This window comes from Arachis ipaensis, chromosome B3 (genome assembly GCF_059453495.1).
Source record: "Arachis ipaensis isolate K30076 ecotype BB chromosome B3, ASM5945349v1, whole genome shotgun sequence".
Taxonomy (NCBI): Eukaryota; Viridiplantae; Streptophyta; class Magnoliopsida; order Fabales; family Fabaceae; genus Arachis; species Arachis ipaensis.
Window position 1 is genome coordinate 73377995 of NC_142438.1, and position 13576 is coordinate 73391570.

Here is a 13576-nt window from a genome sequence, read left to right on the forward strand (position 1 = left end):
AGAATGTGAGGTTGGCGTGTAACTTGCCTATGATGCAAGGGGATGCACGCCCCTACACTAGAAGGGTCAACTTTAATCAAAGGTTGGACCAAGTCCTCATGGACATATGTGTGGAAGGAGCTCAATGGAAGATTGACTACAAAGGCAAGCCAGTTCAACTAAGAAGACTGGACCTCAAGCCTGTAGCTAGAGGATGGTTAGAGTTCATCCAACGCTCCATCATCCCCACTAGCAACCGATCTGAAGTTACTGTGGATCGGGCCATCATGATCCATAGCATCATGATTGGAGAGGAAGTAGAAGTTCATGAAGTCATCTCCCTTGAACTCTACAAAATAGCCGAAAAGCCCTCCCCTGGGGCAAGGCTAGCTTTTCCTCATCTTATTTGCCATCTATGTTACTCAGCTGGAGCTTTCATAGAAGGAGACATTCACATTCAGGAAGAGAAGCCCATCACTAAGAAAAAGATGGAGCAAGCAAGAGAGCCCATTCATGGAGCTCAAGAGGCGCAGGAAGCTCATCACCATGAGATCCCGGAGATACCTCAAATGCATTTTCCTCCACAAAACTATTGGGAGCAAATCAACACCTCCCTAGGAGAATTAAGTTCCAACATGGGACAATTAAGGGTGGAACATCAAGAGCACTCCATCATCCTTCATGAAATTAGAGAAGATCAAAAAGCAATGAGGGAGGAGCAACAAAAACAAGGAATAGACATAGAAGAGCTCAAGGACATCATTGGTTCCTCAAGAAGGAAACGCCACCATCACTAAGGTGGATTCATTCCTTGTTCTTACTTTCTCTATTTTTCGTTTTCTATGTTAAGTGCTTATCTATGTTTGTGTCTTATTACATGATCATTAGTATTTAGTAACTTTGTCTTAAAGTTATGAATGTCCTATGAATCCATCACCTCTCTTAAAAGAAAAATGTTTTAATTCAAAAGAACAAGAAGTACATGAGTTTCAAATTTATCCTTGAACTTAGTTTAATTATATTGATGTGGTGACAATGCTTCTTGTTTTCTGAATGAATGCTTGAACAGTGCATATGTCTTTTGAAGTTGTTGTTTAAGAATGTTAAATATGTTGGCTCTTGAAAGAATGATGATAAGGAGACATGTTATTTGATAATCTGAAAAATCATAAAAATGATTCTTGAAGCAAGAAAAAGCAGCAAAGAACAAAGCTTGCAGAAAAAAAAAGAGAGAAAAAAAATAGCGAAAAAATAGAAAGAAAAAGAAAAAGCAAGCAGAAAAAGCCAAAAGCTCTTAAAACCAAGAGGCAAGAGCAAAAAGCCAGTAACCCTTAAAACCAAAAGGCAAGGGTAATAAAAAGGATCCCAAGGCTTTGAGCATCAGTGGATAGGAGGGCCTAAAGGAATAAAATCTTGGCCTAAGCGGCTAAACCAAGCTGTCCCTAACCATGTACTTGTGGCGTGAAGGTGTCAAGTGAAAACTTGAGACTGAGCGATTAAAGTCAAGGTCCAAAGCAAAAAAAGAGTGTGCTTAAGAACCCTGGACACCTCTAATTGGGGACTTTAGCAAAGCTGAGTCACAATCTGAAAAGGTTCACCCAATTATGTGTCTGTGGCATTTATGTATCCGGTGGTAATACTGGAAAACAAAGTGCTTAGGGCCACGGCCAAGACTCATAAAATAGCTGTGTTCAAGAATCATCATACTGAACTAGGAGAATCAATAACACTATCTGAACTCTGAGTTCCTATAGATGCCAATCATTCTGAACCTCAATGGATAAAGTGAGATGCCAAAACTATTCAAGAGGCAAAAAGCTACAAGTCCCGCTCATCTGATTGAAGCTATGTTTCATTGATAGTTTGGAATTTATAGTATATTCTCTTCTTTTTATCCTATTTGATTTTCGGTTGCTTGGGGACAAGCAACAATTTAAGTTTGGTGTTGTGATGAGCCGATAATTTATACGCTTTTTGGCATTATTTTTAGTATGTTTTTAGTAGAATCTAGTTACTTTTAGGGATGTTTTCATTAGTTTTTATGTTAAATTCACATTTCTGGACTTTACTATGAGTTTGTGTGTTTTTCTGTGATTTCAGGTATTTTCTGGCTGAAATTGAGAGACTTGAGCAAAAATCAGATTCAGAGGTTGAAGAAGGACTGCTGATGCTGTTGGATTCTGACCTCCCTGCACTCAAAATGGATTTTCTGTAGCTACAGAACTCAAAATGGCGCGCTTCCAATTGCGTTGGAAAGTAGACATCCAGGGCTTTCCACCAATATATAATAGTCCATACGTTGCCCAAGTTTAGACGATGCAAACTGGCGTTCAACGCCAGCTCTCTGCCCAATTCTGGCGTCCAGCGCCAGAAACAAGTTGCAAGGTGGAGTTCAACGCCCAAAATGGCACAAAAGCTGGCGTTCAACTCCAAGAATGACCTCTCCACGTGTAGACTTCAAGCTCAGCCCAAGCACACACCAAGTGGGCCCCGGAAGTGGATTTATGCATCAATTACTTACTTTTGTAAATCCTAGTAGCTAGTTTATTATAAATAGGACTTCTTACTATTGTATTTGAACATCTTCGGATCATCTTTGGATGCCTGGTTCTTAGATCAGAGGGGCTGGGCATTCGGCCATGCCTGAACCTTTCACTTATGTATTTTCAACGGTAGAGTTTCTACACTCCATAGATTAAGGTGTGGAGCTCTGCTGTTCCTCAAAGATTAATTCAAAGTACTACTGTTTTTCTATTCAATTCAACTTATTCCGCTTCTAAGATATTCATTCGCACTTCAACTTGAATGTGATGAACGTGACAATCATCATCATTCCCTATGAACGCGTGCCTGACAACCACTTCCGTTCTACCTTAGATTAAATGAGTATCTCTTGGATCTCTTAACAGAATCTTCGTGGTATAAGCTAGATTGACGGCGGCATTCATGAGAGTCCGGAAAGTCTAAACCTTGTCTGTGGTATTCCGAGTAGGACTCTGGGATTGAATGACTGTGACGTACTTCAAACTCGCGATTGCTGGGTGTAGTGACAGACGCAAAAGGATAGTGAATCCTATTCCAGCATGATCGAGAACCTCAGATGATTAGCCGTGCTGTGACAGAGCATCTGGACCATTTTCACAAGAGGATGGGATGCAGCCATTGGCAAGGGTGATGCCTCCAGACGATTAGCCATGCAGTGACAGCGCATCGGACCATTTTCCAGAGAGGATCAAAAGTAGCCATTGACGAAGGTGATATCCTTACATAAAGCCAGCCATAGAAAGGAGTAAGACTGATTGGATGAAGACAGCAGAAAAGCAGAGGTTCAGAGGAACGAAAGCATCTCTACACGCTTATCTGAAATTCTCACCAATGATCTACATAAGTATTTCTATTCTTATTTTCTTCTCTATTTTCAAAAACTCCATAACTATTTTATATCCGCCTGACTGAGATTTACAAGATGACCATAGCTTGCTTCATACCAACAATCTCCGTGGGATCGATCCTTACTCACGTAAGGTTTATTACTTGGACGACCCAGTGCACTTGCTGGTTAGTTGTATCAAAGTTGTGACAGATTATGAATTAAGATTAGAGCACCAAGTCTTTGGAGCCATTACCAGAGATCACAATTTCGTGTATCACACCAAAAAGACAGAAACCTCTCTGCCGGTGTTTAGCACCAATAGTGTGGATTTGGATCATTGAGAAGGGCTTCATGGCTAAATATTTGATTAATAATTATTTTATTTTACTTCCTTATCATTATTATTATTTCAAAACACAATCTTTTAGGTTTAGAATTTATTATTCTATTTTATTTTCAAATTAAATTAGGTTAGATATAAAAGGGAAAATATTTAAACCATTGAGCGACCTTCTCTTTCTCGACCTCATTCTAGTTTTTACAGGTTTTGGAACCTTAGTTTTTCTCTGAGTCATGAGCAGCTAAACCTCCCCTGTTAAGATTAAGAGCTCTGTTTATTCTATGGATTAATACTATTGTCATTCTATTTTAATTAATGTATTGATTTAAATTCAAGGACTACTTTCGTTCTTCAACTTATGAATTTGAGTGTATTGGAAGATAACATTTGTTCTACATGAATTCTTGTTGATTCTTGAAAAGGTTAAATCACCAGAATAATAGCTTGAAAGTAAACTCCTCCTAAACTCCTAATTGCTTGGACTTAATAGGATACATGACATATAATCCTCTTATAATTAGGTAATTAGGATTTTTGTGGCTAATAAACTAGAATTGGATCCAACCCTCTAATCTATATTAAGTGACCAAGGAATTGGAGGTTGATTAGGTTAGAGGAGACTAAATTACTAAGGAATTAGGATTTAGTCAATTATAGTTTGCCATGAATTAAATTTTACATGATTAAAATAGTTGTTAAGAAATATTAATCTAGAAAAACAAATATCTCTATAACCTTAACTATCCTTTCACATACTTTTCACACCAATTTTACTCTTTGCTTCCTAAATCTCCTGAATTATTGTTTAATGCAAATTGAATCCCAAAACAACACTTTCTGCTTGTCTGACTAAGTTAATCACTCAACTATTATTGGTTGGTCCATCAATCCTCGTAGGATTGACCCTCACTTACCTAAAGTATTACTTGGTACGACCCAGTGCACTTGCCGGATAGTTTGTGGACATTCAAATTCCGCATCACATACGTACGCATACCTTGCGCATACACGTGAGTTGGTGATTTCGTCAGATCGCTGATTGCAAAAATCGTCGTCGGTCTAGATTTTCTTCCTAAAGAAAGGAATTACTTCGTTGCAAGTATAGCTCCAAACCAACAAACAATTCTCGCATCAAATTAAATTTTGGTTGTCACAAGTAACAATTAACCGGAGTATTTGAAATCCGGGTCGTCTCACAAGGAATTGCAATGAAGTGTTTAATTATTGGCTATGAAGATGCAAGGGGGGTTTGATTTGGTATTTTGGCAAGAAAATATAAATGACAAGAAAGTAAAATAACAAGAACTAATAAAAGAAATGGAAATAACTCTTGGCTAGCCATAGGTAAATTGAGATCACCATCCTTGTCTACAAACCATACATTGATAATTATGAGAGGCCAACCTATTAAGTCTACTTCCAAAAGCTTTAAGTACATAATATCTACTCCTAAGCTTGAAGTACGTCAAATAGGCTTGATCACATCAACCCATAAGTCCCAACCTACCTGCTAATTAGATTAGTAGTGGGTTGGCGTCAATGAATATCAAATTGATCACCAAGGGTTCTCAAATCACCAATTCATTGAGACTCAATGACTCAAGGTCACTCAATTCCCTTAGCCTAGGCCAAGAGTCAAGAAAACTACTCAAAAACTAAAGGAAACATTTTAACAAACACCTAGTGTGCAAGGAAAGTAAGCATCATAAAATGCAAGAATTAAAGAAAACTCACAACTAACATAAGCAAGAAATCAATAATAACAATCAAGATTAACATGAGAGAGCATGAAAACATAAAATTGCATTAAAGAAAATTAAGATCCAACAATTGTTCATAAACATAAAAGAGGACAAAATAAAGGAAATGACAAGTAAAACTAGAAGAGTAGAGATGTAACAACAAGAAATTAAAAGGAGAAACTAATTCAAAACAAGAATTAAAAGTTGGATTTAAGAAAATTAAACCTAAACTACCCTAAATTCTAGAGAGAATGGAGAGCTTCTCTCTCTAGAATTCTAGCCTAAAACATGATGAAACTAAAATATGACTACTTGGTTCATTCCCCCTTCAATCTTTGGGTGCAATAGCATCATAAATGAGTTGGATTGGGCCCAAAGTGCTTCAGAAATCGCTGGGGGCGATTTCACTTTAGTGGGCCACGGACAGCATCGGCGTGCACGCGTACATGGCGCGTGCGCGCCCCTGAGCGTGAAGTAACATATGGCAAATTTTATATCATTTCGAAGCCCCGGATGTTAGCTTTCCAACACAACTAAAACCGCCTCATTTGGACCTTTGTAGCTCAAGTTATGTTCGATTGAGGGCCAGAAGGTCAGGCTGGACAGCTTTACGGTTCCTTCATTTCTTCATGAGTTCTCCCACTTGCATGCTTTTCTCCTCACTTCTTCCATCCAATACTTGCCATATGAACCTGAAATCACTCAACAAGCATATCGAGGCATCGAATGAAATTAAAGTGAATTAAAATCACCAATTTTAGGGCTTAAAAAGCATGTTTTCACATTTAAGTACAAATCAAGGGAGAATTGCAAAACCATGCTATTTCATTGAATAAATGTGGAAAAGTTGATAAAATCCCCCAAATTAAGCACAAAATAAACCACAAAATCGGGATTTATCAAATCTCTCCAGACTTAAACCAAGCATGTCCTCATGCTAAGAATAAAGAAGGACAAGAAAAGGGATATGAACATTTATTCAATGCAAAGAAACTATATAAACCTATCTACATGCATGCAACTAAATGCAATATGATTCTACCTACTTGGTTAAAAGTATATCAATCTCCAAGAACACATATGCACATGTAGGGCTAAGTAGTATGATGATTCATGAATCCTACCAATTCAAATTCCAAAATGAAGTACAAGTAGACTTGCAAGAAGAAAGCTCATGAAAGCCGGGAACAAGGAATTGAGCATCGAACCCTCACCGGAAGTGTATCCGCTTTAGTCGCTCTAGTGTATAGGGTCGATTCACTTAATTCTCTTCTATTCATGATTTTCATAATTTGTTTTTCATCTAACAATCAACAATTATTCAATGCATGCATACATTCATCATGAGGACTTATTCATAGGTTGTAATGGGGCTAGGGTAAAGGTAAGGATGCATATGGTCAAGTAAGCTTAAAATTTGTATCTTTGATTAGCCTAAGCTCTCACCAAACACATATAACAACCTATACAATTCTAATACACAACCTAGCTACCCATGATTCCCACTTTTTTTTCACATACTCATGCATTCTCTTTAATTCACATTCCATATGCATTGATTTTTATTGAACTTTACTTTGGGACATTTTTGTCCCCTTTTTATTTCTTTTTCTCTTTTTTTTCTATATATATATATGTTTTTTTTTCTTTATCATTTTTTTCTAAAGTATATACAAACGTATCAATGCATATGGTTTTACATATTGTGCATGAATATGTACCTAATTCCCAATATTTTCAACAAAAATACAAAACACACTTTTACCTCAACCAATGTCCCAAGTTCTCTATACCCAAATGATACACACCTTCACTAGCCTAAGCTAATCAAAGATCCAAATCAATGACATTTATTATTTTTCACTTAGGGGTAGTGATGTGCTAACATTAAGAACAAATGGGATTAAATAGGCTCAAATTTGGCTAACAATGTTGATGAAAGGTAGGCTATTTGGGTAAGTGAGCTAAATGAAATGATAGCCTCAATCATACAAATGTATATATACATGGAATAATGGACATAAATAATCAAACAAATCAAAGATTACAATCATAGAAAGAGAACAATGTACACAAGAATGGAAAATAAGTGGTTATACGATGTAACCACACAATTTTGCTCAAAACTCACATGCTTGTATTCTTAGCTCAAAAACCATGTTCTAAAATAAATTCTTCAATCAAGTTCACACAAAAAATTTTTTTTTCAATTTGGTAGGGTGCCCTAAAAACAGTTTTCTTGGAAAAGAAATCATCACCCCAACCAAGTAGTCCTAAAATAAAAAAAAATGGTGAAATATGTACAAATTCTAACTAACATGCAATCTATCATGCAATGCAACAACTAATCTAACAAAGGCAAAAATTAAAAATTGGTGTTGAAAAAGGAAGTTGTTACCCAGGGAGGTCGGTCGGACAACCTCCCCACACTTAGAAATTTGCACCGTCCTCGGTGCATGCAAAGAAGAGCAAAGTGGACGGGTTGCTACAATTGATGAGCTCCTTCAAAGGGTTGTGTGGGTGAACTTGTTTGTTGCCCCATTTAGAAGCTTCCTCATTCCTTTCCTTCTTGGTGGCCAACCTCAAAGGAGAAAAAAAGAAAGAAAATTAAGCCTACAGCAAAGATATCAAAGCAAGTAGAACATAAGTGGGGCTAATGCCAAATAAGAGTAAGGTTCTCAAATACATGATAGCTACACATGTAAGTGAGAAAACAATATAGGCAAAGGGCATATCAATTAATACTTGATGCAAGAGGAAAGTCAAAGCATAAGTGAATAACATGAAAAGCATGTCGAGCATCAAGTTCAAACAACAATTAACACAAACAGGATTAGTGATAAGTATGAGAACATTTGGTCCCATCCTAACTCAATGATGATGAGGTATAAAAACAAGGAATCATGAGTTAGGAAGGACTAAAAACACTAATCTTGTGTATAGAGCGAATATTACAATTAATGCAACAAGTCACAGAGCACCAAGATTAACCAAGAAATTCTCAACAATTGAATAAAAGAATTCAACACCAATATTAAAATAAGAAACTTAGAAAATAAAAGGGAAAACAAGTTACAAAATAAAATTAAAATGCAATGAATGAAAACAAGGAAATGCAATAAAAGAAAATGGAAGAAAAGAAAAAAAAATTTTAATTTTTTTTAATTTTTTTTAATATTATTATTATTTTTTTTAAAAGAAAGAAAAAAAATTTCCAAGAGAGGAAGAAGAAAGAAAAAATATTAGAAAGAAAGAAGAAGGAAAGAAGAAAGAAGGAGAAAGGAGAAAGGAGAAAAACAGGGTGCAAATCCGCGCATATGCGCCATGCATGCTTGGGCGCGGATGCAGCAGGAACAATCCGCGCGCGCGCCATGCGTGCTCAGGCGCGGATGCGGTAGGGACAATCGGTGCGTACGTGCCATGCGTGCTTACGCGCGGATCGCCTGGCACAAAGTAGGCATAAAGTAGGCACAACTCTCGGGTTTTAGTACTAGGAGTTGTGAAACCACATCGGCGCGTGGGCGCCGATGCCCACTTTTTTTTTTAAGAAGCATAAAAACAGAATTTAACACTCTCCTAACCTATAAACATTCTAAAGCAACCAAAATTCAAATATAACAAAAATCTTTAAGTTTTTGAAAAATTTTCAAAGACAAAACAAACAAAACTTGTACTTCAAGCAACCTACTTTAACAACAATCTAAACTAATCAAAACACACTACTACAATCTATCATCAAAACAAAATGTATAAGAGTATAGAAAAGAGAGAAGAAAAATTACCTATAATGGCAACTCCAATCACTTATTAACTAAATCTAAAAGAGAGTGGAAAGAGTTTACCATGGTGGGGTGTCTCCCACCTAGCACTTTTGTTTATTGTCCTTAAGTTGGACTTATGGGGAGCTCCTCTTAAGGTGGCTTGTGCTTGAAGCTATCCTTGAACATCCACTAATGCTTGAATCTCCAATAAGCTCCATTCTTCAATATTAATATCTTCAAGCTTTGATAGAGTTCTTCACAAACCATGAGCTCCCAAAGTTGATTTTCCTTGTGCAATCCGGGATCCCACACTTTGTTTTGACACCCATCTTCAAATTGATCATCATGATTCCAATTGGGTGGCATGACCTTAGAATTCTCAATCGAGCATCCAAACATTCTCCTAGACCCATGCAATTTGGTTTTACACCAACCATTGCCATTCAACTTTGAGCATGCAACCATCCTGAACTTAGAGTGATGTGTCCAACCACTACACAACTCTCTCTTTCTCTTAACTCCACAAAAAGCTCTAAGTTGACCATCATTTTAAATCAAACCATATTCAAGTGAGAAAGTGAAGCTTAGGGATAAGAATTTTACCCACTTGAATGTTGTGTAGGATGGTGACTTAGGAAGGGATGTTTCCAATGGTCTTGCAAGTACCACTCCCTTGTGCTCTTCTTTGATTATCTCCACCTCTTCACAAGCTTCTTCAATTTCAACCTCTTCCTCTTGGTGGCTTGCTTCCAATTCAATTTCTTCTTCATTGCTCACCAAAGGCATGAGAGGTTGTACATCTTCTTCTTTATCCTCAATTTCAAGCCCAATGGGAGAGGATTCAATTGTAGATAGGAACTCCTCAATGATTGAATCCATCTCTTGATCAACCTCTTCAAAGTTTTCAATATGCTTTGGAGGTTGTACACCCTCCTCAACATCAACATCAAGCTTCTTGAAAGAGGACTCTATGATTCTACATTCCCATGGACTTCCAACATCTCCTAGGTCTTCAACCACTTCTTCCGGCTCAATCGTCTTAACTTCCTCCCCTTGTGATAATTCTTGCTTCAACCCTTCTTCTACACCTTGAAGCTCTAAACTCACTCCCTTACTAAGCTCCTTGGTTGCTTCTCCGCATTCAACAATGGGAGTGCCTTGATCACATAGGCTTAGGCGGGATGAGACCATATTACTAACGGCTTCTGCTATGGTAGCTATCTTGGCTTCTAACTCCTTGAACTCCTTTTGGTTCTCTTCTTCCTTTCGAATGTAAGAACTAACATATTCTTGGAGAGAATTATCCATTGGAGGTGGTGTGGAAAAAGAAGGTTCATTCTTTTGGAAGTAGGTTTTATAATTGGAAGTTGGTTCATCTTGGTAAGGATATGGAGATGGCATTTATTGAGGTGATTCTTGAGAGTAATTGTGTTGGAATGGTGGTGGTTCCATGTGTGGTTCATATGGTTCATAAGGTGGTTGGTATGGTGGACAAGAATTAGGGTCATAATGAGGTGTTTGGTGGTAGGGGGCTTATGAGTAAGGTGGTTGAAAGTCATGTTGAGGGGGTGGTTCATAGGCATGTGGTGGTGGTTGTTGACAATCACAATAAGGGTCACCACATCCATTAGATTGATATGCATTAGGATTAGAATTATACCCATAAGAAACCGGAGGGTGTTGTTGCCAAGAGGAGTGATCAATTCCTTGAGGCTCCTCCCACCTTTGATTGTTCCATCCTTGATGCATATTGTCATTATAGTTTCCATTTCCTACAACATAATTTGAACCAAACTCATAGCCAAAGTGGTGAGAATTCATAATAAAAAATAAAAACAAAAGCTAACAAAAATAAGCAACGAGTCCTAAGGCTAACAAAAACTAAGAAATAAGAAAAAGGCAAACCTATTCACATATTCACAATAGCCAATAATGTAACACCATTGTAACTCCCCGGCAACGGCGCCATTAATTTGATTGCAAAAATCGTCGTCGGTCTAGATTTTCTTCCTAAAGAAAGGAATTACTTCGTTGCAAGTATAGCTCCAAACCAACAAACAATTCTCGCATCAAATTAAATTTTGGTTGTAACAAGTAACAAACCCCAAATGAAAATTAACCGGAGTATTTGAACTCCGGGTCGTCTCACAAGGAATTGCAATGAAGTGTTTAATTATTGGCTATGAAGATGCAAGGGGGGGTTTGATTTGGTATTTTGGCAAGAAAATATAAATGACAAGAAAGTAAAATAACAAGAACTAATAAAAGAAATGGAAAGAACTCTTGGCTAGACATAGGTAAATTGAGATCACCATCCTTGTCTACAAACAATACATTGATAATTATGAGAGGCCAACCTATTAAGTCTACTTCCAAAAGCTTTAAGTACGTAATATCTACTCCTAAGCTTGAAGTACGTCAAATAGGCTTGATCACATCAACCCATAAGTCTCAACCTACCTACTAATTAGATTAGTAGTGGGTTGGCGTCAATGAATATCAAATTGATGACCAAGGGTTCTCAAATCACCAATTCATTGAGACCCAATGACTCAAGGTCACTTAATTCCCTTAGCCTAGGCCAAGAGTCAAGAAAACTACTCAAAAACTAAAGGAAACATTTTAACAAACACCTAGTGTGCAAGGAAAGTAAGCATCATAAAATGCAAGAATTAAAGAAAACCCACAACTAACATAAGCAAGAAATCAATAATAACAACAAAGATCAACATGAGAGAGCATGAAAACATAAAATTGCATTAAAGAAAATTAAGATCCAACCATTGTTCATAAACATAAAAGAGGACAAAATAAAGGAAATGACAAGTAAAACTAGAAGAGTAGAGATGTAACAACAAGAAATTTAAAGGAGAAACTAATTCAAAACAAGAATTAAAAGTTGGATTTAAGAAAATTAAACCTAAACTACCCTAAATTCTAGAGAGAAGGGAGAGCTTCTCTCTCTAGAATTCTAGCCTAAAACATTATGAAAACTAAACTATGACTACTTGGTTCATTCCCCCTTCAATCCTTGGGTTTAATAGCATCAGAAATGAGTTGGATTGGGCCCAAAGTGCTTCAGAAATCGCTGGGGGCGATGTCACTTTAGTGGGCCGTGGACAGCATCGGCGCGCACGCGTACATGGCGCGTGCGAGCCCCTGAGCGCGAAGTAACATATGACAAATTTTATATCATTTCGAAGCCCCGGATGTTAGCTTTCCAACACAACTGAAACTGCCTCATTTGGGCCTCTGTAGATCAAGTTATGGTCGATTGAGTGCTAGGAGGTCAGGCTTGATAACTTTACGGTTCCTTCATTTCTTCTTGAGTTCTCCCACTTGCATGCTTTTCTCCTCACTTCTTCCATCCAATACTTGCGTTATGAACCTGAAATCACTCAACAAGCATATCAAGGCATCGAATGGAATTAAAGTGAATTAAAATCACCAATTTTAGGGCTTAAAAAACATGTTTTCACATTTAAGTACAAATCAAGGGAGAATTGCAAAACTATGCTATTTCATTAAATAAATGTGGGAAAAGTTGATAAAATCCCCCAAATTAAGCACAAAATAAACCAAAAAATTGGGGTTTATCAATCGCGTGTACGCGTGACCTTGCGGGTACACGTGACTCACTTAAAGAAAATGTGGCTGGCAATTTCTGGACCCTCTCAAGCACAAATCCAACTCATTTCTAAAGTATTTCATGCAATTCTCAAGGAGGAACAAGGGGAGAGCAATTAGGTTTATTTTAGCAACATGTTTTAGGTTTTATTCTAGAGAAAGAAGCTCTCTCTTCTCTCTAGAATTAGGGCAGATTTAGTTCTAATTCTCTTAGATGTAAATTTTAATACTTGTTTTGATTTAGTTCCCTTTACTTTTCCTTGTTTTATTGCCTTGATTCTCTTAGTTTTACTTGTTATTTCTTGTATTTGGTTACTTTTATGTTATTGAACTCTTGTTGATTTTCATTTCCTTTAATGCAATTGATGACTTTTTATGTTTCTTATTGTTTAATTGAGTTGTTATTGTTACTTTCTTACATTTGGTAGTTTTAGATTTTATTATTATTGCAATTGTACCATGCTTTTCTTTTATGCCTTTCATGTATTTGATAAAATGCTTAGTTTGGTTTTAGAGTAGATTTTAGCGTTCTTGTCTTGAGATTGAGGACTTAGGTTCCTTGAAGTCATTGATGTCCAGTGTAATTGGTAATTGACGGAGGATAATTGTCGGTCTAGAATTTTTCAAAGGAATTTCGTTGCAAGCATAGTCCAAACCAATAATTTATCCTCAATCAAAGTTTAATTTATTTGTCACAAGTACAAACCCCAATAAAAATAAACCGAAGTATTTAAACCTCGAGTTGTCTCTCAAA